The 19,423-nt window shown below is 37.6% G+C and overlaps 2 pseudogenes across 1 annotated transcript in view; both read left to right on the forward strand.

Moving 5' to 3' along the window:
• LOC131064599 (probable RNA-dependent RNA polymerase 1) overlaps window positions 1-19,423 on the forward strand; it is a 148,261-nt pseudogene that overhangs the window by 67,318 nt on the left and 61,520 nt on the right. Inside the window, exon 2 of the transcript XR_009111297.2 lies at window positions 13,460-15,376. The product of XR_009111297.2 is annotated as a probable RNA-dependent RNA polymerase 1 (transcript). The remainder of the gene's footprint in view (window positions 1-13,459; window positions 15,377-19,423) is intronic.
• Window positions 7,682-8,984, forward strand: LOC131064601 (uncharacterized; annotated as a pseudogene).

Raw genomic sequence — 19,423 nt, forward strand, 5'->3', positions numbered from 1 at the left:
CATATCAAGTTGCGCATTGCCCACATGCAGAAGTGAATCCCATGTTAGGCTAGATTGCTAAACGTGTAGTTTAGTAGGGTGCAAATTTGTGCCTTAACAGTTTTGGCACGCCCGGTGGGACCTTAAAGGAGGTTCATTTTCATATTTTATGCTGATTTTGATGCACTGTCAGCATAATAAAGACCTGTAAGAGGTTATGAATTTGTGTATCTGGCGACTCCCTGGTGAAAAGATCAAGTGAGCATAATTATTTTGCCTTATGAGAAGAATTGAAACTAGAAGTTCCAAAAACTTTGAATATTTGCAGCTTTCTTCGCCAAAAAGACAAGGAAGATCAGCCAAAAGAACCATATATACAAAAAGAGGCAAGTCATTACCTCCTATAAGAGTTTATCAAAGAAAAGGTAAAGCTGTAAACAGGAATCGAAGAGATAGACATTCAGCCTCACCTACTTGTAGAGTTGCTGCAGCAAGTACGTCAGTTCAGCTTGGTGTTATGGCCTTACCAAGAGCCTTTGCTTTCGTGCCTTTCGATCAAGGAAGCCCATTGAATTTTTCCCAGCATCATGACGTGCCTTTGGCGGCACTAAAAGGCTTACCAGATTTCACTGGAGAAGGCCAAACACTGGCAATAGACCACATCCGTGATGTGGCAAGTTTATGTAATGTGCACCACGTTACAGAAGAAGATGTTGCTGTGAAATTGTTAGCAGCATCCTTGAAAGGAAAAGCTTTAGAATGGTTCAGAACTTTGGCTGTGGGGTCAGTTAACTCGTGGGATGAGCTTGGGGATCTGTTAACCAAGTTTTTTGAAGACTAGTCTGATCACTTGTCCCTGGTGGAACAGCTCACAACTATCAAGCGTGCTCCTCAGGAGCAGATGACAGATTTCAACTCTCGTTTTCAAAAAACATGGAAACGAATACCAGCAGCGGTAAGACCAAGTGTAGATCATGCATTTTTGTATTTTCTAAAAAGTTTGAATAGTGATATCTCAGTTATGATTCAATCAATGGGTGGTACTTCGCTGCCCCAAGCTTTTGGCATTGCTATTAGAGCAGAAAATAGCCTTATACAAGCTGGTAAGATAGCACCTAGGCCTCCAATGCCTTATTTTCCGGCTATTCAACCTGACATACCAATTAATATACCACCTCTTGCCTCTTTGCCTGTTATACCAGCAATGCCTATTGCTGCTCCTCAAGAGACAACGGTAGCGGGCACGTCAAATGAAATACATGAGATAAGGAGCAGCCAGCAAAAGATAGAAAATATTTTGCAGACTCTTGGAAATGAGTTGACAAGTATTAAGAAGCATTACCAAGCTCCAAGGCCAACTTTTCAGCAACCAAGTCAAGGCTACAATCAGCAGTACCAGCAGAATAGACAGCCTTATCAGAATAATTACCAAGGTGCGAGGCAAAATATTAATCAAAGGTCTTATCAGCCTTCCAATCCAGCACCTTTGAATGCTGCAAATGCAGTAAGAGACATTGTACCTGCTCAAAACAATTTAATATCAGAGGTAGACTGGTGTTATCCTTGCAACCAAGCTCATAATCAGTCTACATGCTCTAATGGCATGATAAATCAAGCTCTCATGGTACAAAATGCTGCAAGCTCACAACTGGATATACCTCCAGCTGCGCCTGAACAACAGCAGGATATGCATACTATGGAAACTGGTTTTCTTAACTGGCAAGATGAAGAATTTAATGGCATGAATGGCGATTCACCGATTGCAGCCAATACTCGAGCTAAGAAAAGAGCTCTTGACATAGGCCAAACATCAGAGAAAGGTAAAGGACCTGCAACCGAAGAATCGTCATTCAAATCCACGCAAATACCAAGCATTCTGAAGAAAGTACCTGTTGCAGCAGCTAAGGAGCAGTTTCAAAAGGATGCAGATACGTCTGTTGTCAAGACACAACAGAAAGTACATTCAGCTGTACCTTACAGCATTGTGGACACCATGAAAAAGATGAATGTTACCATGAGCATGTGGGATTCTTTAGCTATTCCTGGACAAGTTAATAGTTTGAAGAAGGCATTGAACGAAGAAATTCCTCCTAAGGTGACATTTGCTGATGCTGGTAAGGAGGCTGTGTTGACTAATACTATTGTCCAGAATGATGAAAAAGGGAACAACAATAAAGAAGCAACTTCAATCCAAGGTAAGAACGTGAAACCTCCCCCGTTTTACGTTTCTCTTATTATTGGTGATAATTTGGTACACAACTGCATGGTGGATAGTGGAGCTACATGCTCTGTTATGCCTAAAAAGATAGCCGACCAACTTGGTCTGAAATATGATTTATTAGAAAAAGGCGTAGTACAGCTTGATGGTTCGGCTGTTAGACTATAGGCTTTATCAAAGATGCTAGTTTAACCTTACATGCTTGTCCTAATTTCTCTATATCACAAGATATTTATGTCATAGATCTGCCTCCATATTTTGCCCTGTGTTTGTCAAGAGAATTTACTGCCAAAATAGGAGGATATTTATCATCCGATTGGTCACACATGCTGTTCTGAACTAGATATGGAACCAAAGTGACTATCCAATCTGAATTGTTGTCTAAGAATCATATAGAGCCTTATACGCCTAACATCATTAATGCTAATTGTATGATTTTCGAGCATGATGAGTATGCAGTTGTTCATGAGCCTGTAACTCAGGTTAGTGAAATACCGGATGTCCTGTTAGATGAATGGGCAACAAAGAATGTTTTGGAAGATGAAACTAGCATCCTTGTGGATGCTGGTTTGGGGAATTATATGTTTCAAGAAGCTGGTTTAATTATGCCTAATCTGGTTAAAGGACAAGAAGCTAATATTGAATCTCAGAATGATGTTTGGGAGATGTTCTTTGACGGGTCACGAAGCAGGAATGGTTCAGGAGGTGGGGTTATGCTTGTTTCACCTAAGGGTGAGAAATATTATGCAGCTTTCAAGTTTGGTTTTGCCTGTACCAATAATACAGCAGAGTATGAAGGGCTGATTCAAGGTTTAGAGTGGGCAAGAAAACGTGGAATTAAAAACCTGAAGGTGCATGGTGATAGTGAGCTAATTGTTAACCAAGTTAGAGGTTTGAATGCAGTAAAAAATGATACTTTAAAAGCATACAAGCTCAGGGTTTGGGATTCCATTGAAGTTTTTGATGCATTTAACATTATAGCTGTTCCAAGAAGTAGAAATCAGCATGCTGATCGGTTAGCTGCAGTTGGAGCCCAATATGATATACCAAACAGTATAAAAGGGACCTGTGATCAGCAGCATATCAAGATTATTATCCGGCCCTCAATTCCGGATAATAATATTAATTGGCAAGTGTTTGAATCGGATGAACAAATTTTACAATTCCTACTGGAAGAAGATGTGTTTGCTGCCTCAAATCAGAACAGAATTCAGCAACAATATGGGGATCAAGTCATTCAATTGAAGTCAAATAAATTGCCCAAGGGTCTTGTTACCTTGGAGTCAATTTTTAATTCAGATGATCAAGCTAAAAAGAATAAGACCAGTTTGATGGTCCCGCAAGAGCATTATGAAGAGTTGGAGGTTGCACCCGGGAAAAACTTAAAGATAGGTAAAGTGAATTCCCCTACTGAAAAGGAGTCATATGTTCAGCTTTTTCAAGAGTTTGCAGACATTTTTGCATGGGAATATGGTGATTTGAAAGGTTTCAATCCTGAATTAGCACAGCATACCATCGAGTTAGAACCAAATGCTAAGCCAGTGAGACAAAAGCAGCGTCCTATCAACCCAAAGATAGAGCCATTAATGCAAAAGGAAGTTTTTAGGCTGATTGAAAGTGGCATTATCTTTCCCATCAAACACACCAGCTGGGTGTCCAATCTTGTACCTGTTAGGAAAAAGAATGGAGAGCTTAGATTATGTGTCGATTTTAGAGACCTGAACAGAGCATCCTTGAAGGATAGGCATCCCCTTCCTTCAATGGAACAAATATTGCAGTATGTGGCTGGTTCGGAAAGATTCTCACTTCTAGATGGTTATTCAGGATATAACCAAATTTTAGTCAGAAATGAAGACCAGTATAAAACAGCTTTTACCACTAAATGGGGTACCATGGCCTACAAAAGAATGCCTTTTGGTTTATCCAATGCAGGGGCAACATTCCAGAAAGCCATGGATATGGCATTTAGTAATCTGATGTACCAGTTTGTTTTGGTTTATCTTGATGATATCACAGTTTATTCTAAGAAGGCCGTAGATCATCTTGGGCACTTAAGGCAGATTTTTGAGCGCTGCAAGGAGTTTGGTGTTTCACTTAACCCTAAGAAATGCATGTTTGCTGTTCATGAAGGAAACTTGTTGGGTTATGTTGTTTCTAAGCAAGGTGTCGCAGTGGATCCGGAAAGAATAGCAGCAATCTTGGAGATACCCCTGCCACATCATAAGAAGGGATTACAATCTTTCATTGGGAGGATTAATTTTGTTAGGCGTTTCTTGCCTAATATTGCAGATTTATTGAAACCACTTACAGCCATGCTGAAGAAGAATGCTATTTTCCACTGGACAAAAGAAGCAAAGTTAAATTTTCAAACTATCAAGGAATCACTTGCGGCAGCACCTGCTCTAGTAAATCCAGATTTTAGCAAAGATTTCATTTTGTATGCATATGGTGGTTATGAGGCTATTTCTGCAATGCTGGTCCAGAAAAACACAGAAGGATTGGAACAGCCTATTGCATTTTTCAGCAAAGGATTGGAAGATTATGAGCAGAGGTATAGCTTTGTTGAAAAGCATGTCCTTGCTGTTGTAAACAGCCTTAAAAAGTTTCGGCACTTGTTGTCTCATAATAGGGTACACCTGAAGGTTGCTCATCCAAGTGTAAAAGAGTTTCTCCTCAGTAAAGATCTCAATGAGAAAAGAGCTGGTTGGATAACACGGGTTATGGAATACGACTTAGATATCCAGGTCACTAAATTGGTCAGAGGAAGAGGCTTGTGTGAACAGATTGTTACAAATGAAATTTCAAGAAAAGAAGAAGGAGTAGAAACAGCTCTGGTGATTGATTTGATGGCTGATGATAACAGTACATCAAGCTGGTTGCAGGATATGGTTCATTTTCTAAAGACTAGTGAGTGTCCAGCAAACCTAGATAAGGCAAAAAGAAGGTACTATCGGTTACAATCAGTTCCTTTTGTCTTGATTAATGATATATTGTATAGGAAAGATCACAATGGTGTCCTCCTTCGATGTATTGATTCAAATCAGATTACAAAAATCTTGCATGAATTCCATGATGGCCATTCGGGAGGTCATTTCTCTCCTAGGACTACTGCATATAAAATCCTAAGGGCTGGTTACTATTGGCCAGATGTTTTCAAGGACTGTCATGCATATGTAAGGAAGTGTGTTAAGTGTGTTATGTTTGCAGGGAAAGAACGGCTGCCAGCATTACCGTTACATCCTATAAAAGTAGAACAACCTTTTGACAGGTGGGGTGTTGATTTCATTGGTCCTATTAACCCATCGTCAAGTGCAGGCCACCGGTGGATCATTACTGCAACAGATTATTTTACTAGATGGACTGAGGCTGCAGCACTGAAGGATGCTAATGAGACGGTTGTTCTTAATTTTTATGATGATATTGTGAACAGGTTTGGAGTTCCTGACTCCATAGTGTCAGACAATGCACTCGCTTTTGTAGGCTTAAGGGTGACTGATTGGGCTATCAAACACAACATATATCTCAATACTAGCTCAAATTATTATCCTCAAGGCAACGGATTGGCAGAGTCCACAAATAAGAACTTGATCAGAATCATCAAACGGACTTTGCAAGAGAATCAGTGTGATTGGCATTCAAAGTTGAAGGCAGCCTTGTGGGTGGACAGAATCACACCAAAGCAAATTATTGGAAACTCACCTTATCGGTTGGTTTATGGGAAGGAAGCAAGGTTATCAATAGAAACAGAATTGCCAGCACTAGATATGGCCGCTCAAATGGTGTTATTTGAAAAAGAAGATCCTATGCAAGTGCGTTATGCACAGTTAATGGAATTGGAGGAAAGTAGGAGAAAAGCGGGACAAACAATGGAGTTTCAATAGTTGCAGGTGAAGAAGAGTTTTGATAGGAAAGCTAGAGCCAGGGAATTCAATGTGGGAGATATTGTACTCAAGTGGGATGAGCTCAAAAGCAGACCAGGCAAGCACACCAAGTTTGATTCGTTTTGGGGAGGTCCGTTTGTCATAACAGAATGCAAGGAACACAATGCTTTTCAGCTGGCCACGCTGGAAGGGGAAAATTTGCCATTACCGGTAAACGGTATTTACCTCAAACCTTGTTTTGAGGTCTGTCCTATTTTATAAGTAATAGATTAGTGGAGGAATAAAGTGCTGCTGCACTATTTATTTTCAGTTTTGGTGTTCCTAAGTGCTGTTGCACAGTTTGCAGTTGACTAGGCAGTAGGAATACTAATAATAGTAAGCTTATACCAACTAAGAGGGTTGTGTAATCAAATCCTGCATTCTATATGCTGGAGTATACTCAACATGCATACATCATGAAAAACCTCATTACCCAGCCCTCTTACTTCATACTACCTTGCCTATTATTAGTATCTTTAATGTCTAGCTAACTCTTAGTTTCCCTGTTTTCAATAAGTGTTTTGAACACAAGTTGCTGTTAAATATTCAATCTGATAGATAACTGAGACAAAATAGTCCAATATAAGATTCTGAATATACACCTATCCCTCAGGATAGGGGAGCCAAGCTATCCAGAGCCATAAATCTGCACTCAGAATTCTATCTTACACTATTTTATCTCAGCTATTTACCTAAGTCCAGAGTTGTTCCTAAAAGACTCACTGCCCAATGGATTTCTAAGGCTACTGGGTCCTGTATAGCAGGCATACATACAGTAGAAGTCGCCAAATTGTTATCTAAAATTTCATTACCCATGTAATTTTAGCCAAAGGATGCATATTTATCAAATGATTTCATTTACAAAAGGTACATTGCAGTGTTTAAAAAGAAAAAAAGGCGTATTTTTCATTTGTATTGAACAATGATAGATTACAAATTGAGTTCATGCATCTGAAGCATATTTATATACACTGAGTTTCTTAAAACCTCACACAAGCCGTGAGCTTAGCATTTCTATCTTTCCTACATATCCGAAACAAAAAAGGATAGAATCAAATAATGAGTGTGAGGATAACCAGTCATTGCCTTGGGTTGCTTTGACTGGTTATTGCCTGCCCCGTTGCCCTTATGGATGTTTTCTCGATCTTCAGACTCTGAAAAACCCCTACTTTCCTGCACAAAAGAGAAGAGGTGTTAGATCCAACAGATCTAAGCAATGAAGGATTATCCTACAACATATCATTTATCATAGCCTATCATATTTCTGTTTTGAAAAGGGCGGGAAAGATAAAGACACAAATCACTGCTTCAGGAAAAAGAAATGTTTATGCTAATGTGTTTGTTTCATGTGCAGATAATTAGTTACTCTAATTGGCATGTGCCCCTGACCGAGGCTCCCTTCGGGTATGAGCCCGACATACCCTTTAGAGTAACTAATCTCAGAATATCAAAGTGGAATGATGAAAAAAAAAACCAACTGAAGTATCAAAGGGACATGTTTGTTTTAAATATGAAACCTTTTACTTTACTATTCATGATATGGCAGAGAAGGTGGTGGGATGGGCTGTGAGTCGTCATTTGTAGAATGATGGTGAGCCAGTCTTATTCAATGGAAGACTGGTTATAACAGCAGAAAGCATGCAACAAAGCCTTACAGAGCTACTATCTGTGCAAAGAGCTTCACCGATGAAAAAATCATTGAAGGATGTTACTTGTGACAATGATTTTGAGAAAATACTCCTCTCTGAAGTTATACCTCCTGATGAACTGGGAGTTACTTTTGATAGTATTGGGGCACTCGATAATGTTAAGGAAGCACTTAGGGAGCTCGTTATGCTTCCATTGCAGCGGCCTGAGCTTTTTACAAAAGGACAATTACGAAAGCCTTGCAGAGGATTGCTCCTCTTTGGCCCTCCTGGAACTGGAAAAACGATGCTTGCAAAGGCTGTAGCCGCGGAAGCAGGAGCAAATTTTATTAATATCTCAATGTCAACAATTACATCAAAGTGGACTGGTTATAACAGCAGAAAAGTATGTCAAAGCAGTATTCACTTTGGCTAACAAGATAGCCCCAAGTGTAATATTTATTGACGAGGTGGATAGTATGCTTGGAAGAAGAGGGAAGGACTCAGAACATTCAGCTATGCGTAAGCTAAAGAATGAATTTATGGCTAGTTGGGACGGTCTTCGAACTCGGGATAAGGAACGAGTACTGGTTTTAGCAGCTACAAATCGACCTTTTGATCTTGATGAGGCAGTTATCAGAAGGTTTCCAAGGAGGTTAATGGTTGATCTTCCTGATACTGAGAATCGATCTAAAATTCTTAAGGTTATCCTTGTGGATGAAGACTTGGCACCAGAATTTAATATGGAAGAATTGGCTGCTGTTACTGATGGATATTCAGGAAGTGACTTGAAGGTAGTCTTTGTTGACAGATATTCTTATAGTTTGGTGCTTTCTGGGGAATATCATTTCTGATCAAAATTTATATGAGTTTGTGTACAACTGCTGCATATGAACGGATACGTGAGCTATTAGATCAAGAATCTAAGGAGAGAGAGAGTAAAATCTGAAGGACGTCTACCTCCTCCAACCACTAAAACACCAGAACTGTGGCCCATAAGCATGGATGATATGCGCAAAGCTATGGAAAAGGTTCGTTCCAGTGTCTCTGCAGATGCAAGAAGCATTCTCGAATTGCGGCAGTGGAATGATGAATATGGAGAAGGGGGATCGAAGAAGGTGATGACATTAAGTTATTTCATGTGAAGTTGACTACATCCTGTAAGAGATGCTAGGTAATCAGGAAGATAAATCAGAGAACATGATATTAAGAATGTTCGGGTGGAGATCTCATAAAATATTATAAGAGATTATTTGCAATTATTTGCAAATTTCTGGAAGGTTGAGAAAACTGTCCAGTAAATTGGGTTCAGTTAGGAAAGCATTGGATACATCAAGAAATGAAATATTATTTTTGAGTAAGAAATTAAAAGATAGCACAGTCTCTAATGAGAATTTGAAGGAAGAACTATCCAAAATTTGCAAGACAGCTGAAACTTCATTTGCGGCTTTGAATGCGCAAAAAAATAAAAATGTCAGCAACTTTAAGTAGCAATTTAGAGGCATCTGAAAGGAGTTTATTAGGAGAGAAGGAAAATAATAGGATGCTTCAAAGAGATTTTGAGGAAGCCACAAAATCGAAGGAATCATTTCCATACCTGTAGATCACGAACCCTCATGAAAAAATCAGAATGTCAATGGCGGCACCAAACCCTCGAGAACCTTCTTTGCTTTTCGCATTTTGCAAAATGAGAAATATGATGGAGTGCGAAACTTTTAGGGTTATAAAACCCTTTGTCATTTTTTATATTCTCCCTCAAGTCCGCTGGGCTTTATTATATGCAATATAATAAAAATCAAACATATTCGATAAAATAGATGTTGATTAATATATCAAATATGTTTTATTTTTATTATATTTTTGTTTTCATTCTTGGTCAAAAAGCTGGTATTTCTTTGTAAAAAGTATTTAATTACAATGCAATTATAAATTGTGATTGAATATTATTATTCGAAATGTAAAAGGTATATCCATATGCAAGAAGGAGACTAAGTCTTTTGACTTAGTTTTGAAGGAGGAGTTAATTCAGGAGAGATAAGGCTCTCATTGAAGAAGTCTTTTCAGTTTGGAGACATAAGGAGAGCATATAGGATCATGCATAACCACTTGGGAAACATTCAAAAGGAGTTGAGATAATTTTGGAAACAAGAACGTTTTTTATAGGAACATGAGGTTATTTAAAACCAAATGGAGTGAATCTAGGGAGGTTGGAGCACTTTTAGGTAAAGGGTCGAAGTTGGACTTTTCCACCATTTTGGGGAGCTTTTATTACATGGTTAAGTGTTTTGAGGTTGTTTCTAGTGATCTTTTGGGTTGGTTATTTATTAAGGAAGACTTTTCCAGGTTTATAGCCCTCTTTGGTGTCTTCTAGACTCCTCTTTTTGAGGCACTTTTCTTGCATCCGACCCAATCAGTTGGGGGTTTTTTGTACTTAATGCCTGAAGACACTTCATTTGGAGTGAGTTCAGATTTATGCAAGAATAGTGTTTTGTGAGACTTTTTTCTGTCCTTAGCATTTTTCTTTTGCACAGATTCTGTAACTCAGATTTGGAGATATAATATATGAAACAACATCTTTTGGAGCGATTTTCTATGGAATCAAGCCTTGTTATCCTTCCAATTTTTTTTGTGTACAAGCATGATTGATGAAGCTAAATTTGTGAGTAATATTACTCCTTATTTACTTGTCTCAGTCAGTACCTTAATATAGGAACGTATGTATGTTTGCAGGTCATAGTATGTGTTTTAAAGTTCAAAATTTTTGAGTGAAACATTATTATTTCCTCATTGGTTCGTCTCAAGACCTTATTATGAAATACTTATGCAAACGTATAACAGGAAAGAAGTGTTTATCAATTAAAGTAGAATATTGCAGACTGAGATCAGTTTTTATTATTTGTCTCTCACATTTTGGGTGTATCACCAGGTTCTAGTTAATTTTAGTTCAGTTTTAAGTACCATTTCTGTAATTTCTTATCCTTTACCTTGCAAAGTCAGTCCAATATTAGAGAGTATCAGGTGATTATCCAATAGGAACCGGCCTAGGAACCGGAGGTTTCATTTCAAGTTGCGCATTGCCCACATGCAGAAGTGAATCCCATGTTAGGCCAGATTGCTAAACGTGTAGTTTAGTAGGGTGCAAATTTGTGCCTTAACAAGTATATCTTGTGAACAACATCACGCTGAGCTAAAAGAAGAAGACCCCCTCATAAAATATGAAATGGAAGGCATGTCTAAATGGCAAAACACAAAAGAGGAGAAAGCACCTGTGGAAGATTTTTCTTCCTTGAACTTTATTTCTGTCTTAAATGATTTATGTGTAGGTGATACAAATGGTGTAAAATGCAATAATGATTTTCAATGGAGGAGAATGCTTGAGTCTTCAAGGAGCTAGAGGAAGACCAAGTGGCAAAGGAGAAGGATATCTATTCCAACAAGTGGTTGGAAGCAAAAAAAAGAAAAAATGTGTTGATTTGAAGAGATATTTAATCTAGTGGAAGGGAATGTTGTGGCTTGATTTTTTGAGTCAGAAGGATGGATCTATTATCTGTTCCAATTTCTTTTATGGATGTTTGATGCAATAGCATCATGAAACAAAAGGCAATCCTGAATTGCCAAAAAATGTAATAGTTAGATTTTTAGTGTTTTAACTGTCGAGGTGTATTCATGTAAATGGTCTTTGAACCAGGAGGTTCAAAATTTTAAAAGAAGGGGAGAATGATGCAAATGGGCTCCTAAGAATTAGGGGGCTGACTGTTAGTTGATTTTTCAGTTCTTCCACTTTTTTTCTCTAAATTGCTGTTGACTTCTGAGTCTTCAAAGGAATTAATTTTGGATCTGATTTGTTTCTATTTGAACTGCTGTTGTTTAGCATGCCTCTCAGGAATTAATTTAGGAATTGATCTTTTTATTTAGGAGGCAGTCTTAGAGTTAGTTGTGGAATAAAAAAGGGATTGTAGGGATCGTAGGATTCACTTTAGGAGATGTAATTTTCAGTTGGCAAAATAATAAAATCAGAATGGTGGTTTCGTGGATTATGAAGTCCAATTTATTTTTCGGTTCTGTGTTGTTTTATGTTAATTTCCTCAGTAATACAGAAGACGTGATTACTAACCCTGCAGGTTCTAAGAATAATCTGCATCAAAAATCCTCACAAGATATCTTTTACCAGGCACAAGGATCGCCACCCTAGTTGGCAGTTAATGGATACTATTAACATTCCGTTTGATTTGAATGTTTTAAGTTCAAACCTTGCTAGCATAAACTTATGACCTGTCTGATTTTGTATATGCTTATGATGGTTTTATATGAGAAAATTAGAAATGTATATTTGATTTCAGGACTCAGATGAATGCTGGTAGTTCGTAAATAGTCATGCTTCCTCCTTGGATTGTCCAACTGAGCCCTTGTAGTCTCAGACATTATCCTATTTATCAGATCTTGCATTGGTCTTGTGGTGGTGCTGGATGACGATACTGGCAGTTACCCTCCTTCTGTTACAGGCATTGATGCAGTCTTCTTTAACCTTTATTATCTTTCTTCTCACTTGGCTATTTACATTTGTACATGTATCTATTGTTAGGGTTTACTTGTCTTAGTTTTACCGGGTTACCCCCTCTTCTTTTGTTTTTATTGTTTTAATGGTTTTAGCTTTAATCTTAGTCACCTTTTTTGGCTTCTAGAATTTTTTCTATCCTAATACTGAACTATATTATAGTGGATGCAATTTGAGTATTAGTAAAAAAATAATTGGATTTGTCAAAAAAACTTGACAGACCTAGTTTTAACTCTTAGTGAGTTGGCAAATTAAAATAATATTAAATTCCATTAATTTGGCAAAACTTGGCAACACTCGACAAAACTCACCAAAAATTGCGGTGTCTTGCCAAGACTCACCAAAAGTCACAAAAAACTGAGCTGCAAAAACAACTCATTAGTACTCAGCGAGTTTTTGATCTATGATTTTGAGTTCCATTAACCTACTCCGGTCCCTTGTAGTCATAAATATAATTTCTTGCATTCTTTCTTTCTTTATCTGGTCACTTATAGTAATGTAAGGGCAAGATCTCTGTTTTATGATGCAATATTTATTTGCCAAATGCTAACGTAAGGAGAAAGAGGTATTTCTGATTGTTAGAATTCCATGCCCTTATATGAAAAATCTCCATTCATCTAATCTTCATAAAGGAAGCAAGAAAATATGTTTGTATAAAAATGTACTCAATCACCTAATACGACACATAACCCTTAAATGGACATCATGTATACAAAACGAAGAGTAATGTTCAAGAAGAAAATCACAATAAATGATTCTATGTTGGCATCATCACTCATAAGTTCTTAACCAGTCAAACTTGAGATTAATCTAAAATAAATTGCTAGTATTTAGATTTATGAGTGAATTAATATTTTTCTAATCACTACTCTATTCTTATTGAATGTGCTTTGCATTTTTTTCAGATAGATGCGCAACTTTGTAATCTGAACATAAATCTTTGATTAGGTGCCTCGCTAGTTTTTATATTGTATATTGTATGAAATTGATTTTGGATATCTATTAGTTTTAATAAATTTTGCATGGGTTAATGCGCATTGAAGAATGCCACCAGAGTTTCTTTTTTCACTTAAGATAAGGAGAGGGTGTTATTTTGCAAGTACTGTGAGTTGAAAGATTACATTATAATGATTAGTCAGCTTATACACTAGTCTCATGACAGTTGCTTGGCGCTCCAAAGATTTATTGCAAGGAAGAACCGTATTCAAATCATAATATGGAATATGTTCTCGACATTTTTAGGGACCTGCCCGACTTATACAGGGACAGTAGTGATACCTGGGTCAGAACAACAGATTTTACACGGTCTTCTAGCATAGGCCAATCGTCATCAGTATGCTTTGCACTTCCCCATGGCGGCAACATTTCTCAAATTCAACGGAATTTTGCTCATTACAAAGAAATTGAAGAGCAGTTCTCCCTCGAATCAGGGACTTCATTTTCTTCAACAAGCTTGGTGCCAATTTTAAGTCCTCCTGTGGAACTGAATGTGCCTTTTGAAATACTGTTCAAAGTAAATTCACTTGTTCAGAATGGATTGCTCTGTGGGCCAAACCTCAGCACGGAATTCTTCAAGTTGCTACATCCTAAATGGTTTCCTAGTAACTATATAAGTTGGGCTCTTGTACAACTAAATAATTTGAGAAACACATGCTATGATCCAGCGAAATTAATTAAGAAAGAATATGAAAGTCCTAAAAAATTCAGACATTTAGGAAGGCACACCGTTCCACTAAATGCTTATCTGGACGAGGGCTTGATGTGTGTCTACCGGGTACAAGTCACACCTTCTAAAGTGTACTTCTTTGGACCTGAAATCAATGTATCCAACCGGGTGACACGACAGTATGCAGAACATATCAATGACTTTCTCCGTGTAAACTTTGTTGATGAAAACTGGAATAGACTGTACTCAAATGACTTGTCCCCGAGAGTGCGGAATGGTGTAGAAAGACGTACAAAACTATACAAACGTATTCTCACAGTTTTGAAGGAAGGTATAGTGATAGGGAGTAAGAAGTTTGAATTTCTTGCATTTTCAAGTAGTCAGCTACGGGAAAGTTCTGTATGGTTCTTTGCTTCAAATGGAAAAGTTAATGGAAGGAGTATCCGAGAATGGATGGGGGATTTTTGGTCTATTAGAAATGTGGCAAAATGTGCAGCAAGAATGGGACAATCTTTCAGTTCTTCAACAGAAACACTTCATGTTTCTCAGTATGAAATTCAAAATATTCCAGACATTCGTATTGAGAGAGGGTAAAAATTATAATTTTTCAGATGGAATTGGGAAGATATCTTCATCCCTGGCAAAACAGGTAGCTGCAAAGTGTAAATGTGATAATATACCTTCCGCATTCCAAATAAGGATTGGTGGTTACAAAGGTGTTGTAGCTGTGGATCCTCGATCCCCGTATAAACTCTCTCTGAGGCCAAGCATGAAAAAATATGAGTCAAAAAATAGTAATCTTGATGTTCTTTCATGGACCAAATTCAGACCATGCTATTTGAATCGCCAAATCATAACTCTTTTGTCTACTTTGGGAGTTGGGGATGAGAACTTTGAGAAAATGCAGGGAGAAGTAGTTAAAAATCTAGATCAAATTTTGACTAACAGAGCCGTGGCCCTTGAATACCTGCAATTCATGACTGTGGGTGATTCTCACAATGCTCTGGTAAGTATGCTTTCAGCTGGCTATTTGCCTAATTCCGAGCCATACTTGTCAATGCTGCTTCATGCATTTCGAGCGACTCAACTGTTTGAATTAAGATGTAAGGCACATATATTTGTTGCGAAGGGGGCATGTTTGATGGGCTGTCTGGATGAAACTAGAACATTGAAGTATGGTGAAGTATTTATTCACGTTCCTCGCACTCCAGGAAACAAGCGATTTCTTGATTCAGGGCTTATTGCAGCTCAAAAGTGGACCATTGATTCTGGAACTAGCATAGTTGAAGGAAAAGTGGTAGTTGCCAAAAACCCGTGCCTTCACCCAGGTGATGTACGTGTTTTATCAGCGGTTAACATCCCCAATCTTCATCACATGATTGATTGCATAGTTTTCCCTCAACAAGGGCAACTGTAAGTAGATAAAGTTCTTGATTTTGCTTGATATTGATTTGACACTAGTTTTTCGTTTTCCCTGTTTTTTGTTGTGTCTTTACTTTACACACAAACACAATCATATTTGCTAAGAATTTGGTAACATAAAATTTCCCTTACATATAACACACATAAAGATTAAAAAAATTCATCGGTCACTGAAAAGATTATGATTTATCCAGCAATTTTTTTATTCAGCGATTGATGTGTGCATTGGAAGCTTTTGCAAACCTGCATTATTTTTTCCTTCAGATAAGCAGGACAACCTAATTTGCTATGCTGTTTATGAATTTATCAAGCTGAAATTTTCAAAAATGATCGTGTTGCTCATCTATGATTAATAAGATTTTCACATCCAAATCAATATTTAACCTGTGTTCGCATCCAAGCGACTATTATTTTCAGATTAATTTGAACCAATATCAATTAGTATGTTTTATTCAGAGCCCCTGTGACGTAGAAAAATATCATTTGTTATCTTATTGCTCAATGCTCATATAGAACCTATTGATAGATACATCTACATACTATTCCTCTTGTATAATGAAACTAATAGAGTGGGATGCGTTATAGACAGAATCTCACTGGTATCGTACACAAACTAATATGGATTGCTTTAAAAACAGTATCCCACAGGTTTCGTACACAAATCTATTCTCAATTGTGCATGTCATCAGAAATCACATATGGCGCCAATGAAGACCACGATGCATCCCAAGGTAGAGGAACATTTTTGCCCATTTCGTGCATTTTCTAATCCTAGGGTTATTTTCAACCTGGTACCTTGCTAGAGTTTGTGATAAGTCTTTCTATCATCCACTGGAATTGTGATGGCCTTGACTTTCAGACAATATGCTTAAAGATCAGGTTATGTTCGCAGATCTGGTGGTGTTACATGCCTTATTCATGAGAGCTTCTTGTTTAAGGCCACTTATTCATAATATCATGAATCTTATTTCACATTTGGAGAGTGCGAGTTTTAAGAAAACTTGGGAAAAACTTGCCAATTCAAATGTAAGAACTTTTAAAAAATTAGCCAAAAAACTTTCAGGTCAAAATATAGTTCATCAAAAGAAACATAGTACATATATAAAACATGTAAGTGTAACAGTTATCATTGTTGACATTAGATTGTCATTGATGTCAACAGCTGCAGTAGTGGGTGGAGATGCAGAGGATGAGTGCCCCAGAGAAAGATCAGATTGGTTGAGATGGTATTGTATCAGACTCGCAAGTTGAGTAGATTTGATTGTATGTGTGCAAGTTGAACAAGCAATGTGCTAACAAAGGCATTTAGTCAAAGGCCACAGAGAAGATAAAGAATACAATTGGAGTTAGCTATTGGATTTGTAATTGCACAAAGAAGACATAGGCCTTTGAGCTCGTAAGGCATTGAGCAAACTGGTCTAACTCAAAAAAAGTGCAGTTGCAGTAATGCATAATATGTCATGTTAGTCACACATTGCTACAGAGATAGAATAACACATCATGTTATTGCTATCATTGTTTCGCGGTCAACTCTTTGCATTGATCGAAGGTAGCTGTGAAACTACAACATGAGACAGGAGAAGCGCATAACACACTATGTTTGGGATTATCGCTATTTGGCAAGTCAACATTCTCCGTTGACCAAGGTAGCTGTGAAACTGTGATAAATGCATAACATGCAGAGAATGCTAGCGCTATTTCGCAGTCAACTTTCTGTGTTGACCAAAGGGAGCTGAGAAACTGTGATAAGTGCATAACACAAAGTTTCGTTGTTTTGTGGGTCAACTCTTTGCATTGACCAAGGTGGCTGCGAAATTGTGACAAGCGTATAACACACAATGTTAGTCAGGCTGTGGAATACGTCAGTTCAGCACATCGCCTATGATTTCAATGTGATTTCTTCCACATGTGGACCATTTGTGAGCACAAGGATTTGTTGATGGGTCCCACCATCCACCATGTGGTTGAGTGACATGTGAATCGTAGGTGGACAAATCTATGTAACTAAAAAAAAAAGGCATGCGTATCAAATGAGATCTTTCAGTTTGAACAACAAACAAGAAGAAAAGTAAATGTTGGGTAGAGTTGTAGCTAAAAATATATTTTCAAAATGGAGGTTGTGTGAAAAGTCAAATCAGATTGCAGAAATTGTTGAGCGAAGAAGGAAAGAGTCATTTAATGTGGATGGTTGCAAATCTGAAATGAGGAGACAAGAAATATTTTTGTAGCTGGAACTATTTCTTTTAATTTCCTTTTGGAGGGAAAATTGGGTGTACATAGATTAAAAAAAAAGATGTGAATTAAGTAGATGACTTAGAGGAAAAACAAGAGGAATGTGTGCTGTTGGAAGGCAGGTGAAGAAGCTTTGCAAAAAACAGAGGATAGAGAACAAAGAATAAAAATGAGACTGTAGAGAAGCAATTTTCTCAGGTGCGCATAACACGATGCCAGTGCAGGCATAACACCACAGAAGAGATTGCATGCAAAATGTTCAGATGTGTAGAGGAGACAAGAAGTAGTTGAAAGCAAAAGAAGAGAGCAGAAAAATAGAAGGCAGAGCAAAGAAGATAAAAAGGTACAACAAAGAGGTGAAAAAGATATGTGAAAACAAAAGATACAAAACAGAGAACTGAAAAGGAAGCAAAATAGAATGTGTCCCAGTAAGCTTGAGAGGACATTGAGCAGTGAGTCTGCGAATGCACAAAAGAGCAAGTGATTCTGTGCAAAGAGCTGAAAGAGAGGAGTAGTGAGCAAAAAAGATAGAGGGGTGTGAAAGATGCAAGTGAAGAGAAGGTGTGCAAAAAGGAGAAGAAAATAAGCAAAAATAGTATATGTAGAATAGAGTATAGAAAATAGAGCACACAGAGGTAAATCTGCATTACACAGAGGCGTACAGAAAAGAAGGCGTTGTTGAGCATAAAACAGAGAATACAGAAGTGCAGAAAAGAACTGAACACAAAAAACGCGGTGGGTTATTGTTGACGTGTATTTTGTACACAATCATACATAGAATAAAATACCCAAAGGCATCTTATCCTCTCTTGAATAAAGTCTCTAACTGCTGAAGATATCGCAAGAAGGATCTGTTAGGGTGACTCCAATGTTCTTTTTAGTAGGGTCTCTACGTGTGGATAAGCACCAGTGGTCGTTGTGATTGCTGTGTCATCAAGGGGCCTTACGTTTCCGAAGTGTGATTTCCTAAACTAACAAATTCTCAAAAAAGATCAAAAAGATATAGGGCTTGCAAGAGATCTAGTCTAATCTAACCCTAAGAATGACTCAATGTGGACGAGACTTGGCAAGATTCTACCAACTTCAATATTGCCATAAAATAACAACTCAATTGAAATTGATGCGATCTTCTAAGGTAACAAATGATTTTTTCAATTCATCAAGGATCAAGGACACTACCACAAAGGCACATATCCAAGATACAACAATGATTGAATGTTTAAGTGATTCAAGTTTCTCCAGTCGACCACGCAAGGCGTTCCTACAGTCAGCAAGAAGCTAGTGGTTTGGAAAGTGAATCCTACCAAAGATCAAGTCCAACACTTTGTCCTTCAAACTAAAACTACTTTGATTGAGAATGATTCAAGAAAATGAACAACCATGAAGATAACCACGAGAATTGCAATAAAACACCATAACTTCAATATTTTATTGATCTCAAAGCCATCATGTACAACAATTGTTTGAAATTCCTTTCTCAAAGCTCAATCTTGCTACCAAAAAGTAACTTGCTTCTATTAACTTGCTAATCTCTAATCTCTCTAATTCTCTAATACATCAATCATCTAATGACAAAATGAAATGAAATGAGGGTATATATAGCATCCTCAATTACAATGAACGGTCCAGATCAAAAAGCAGATCAATGGCCAAGATTATGACACCTAAACCCTAATTAGGGTTTATTACAAATAGCCCCCTTTTTACTGAACAATATTAAATGCATAGCCAAATATTAAATTCGGCACAAAAATCTAGGAGACATAGACCAATGACAATTAAAGTGCCACATCATCTATAACAACC

The sequence above is a fragment of the Cryptomeria japonica genome, chromosome 2 (assembly GCF_030272615.1).
Source record: "Cryptomeria japonica chromosome 2, Sugi_1.0, whole genome shotgun sequence".
NCBI lineage: Eukaryota > Viridiplantae > Streptophyta > Pinopsida > Cupressales > Cupressaceae > Cryptomeria > Cryptomeria japonica.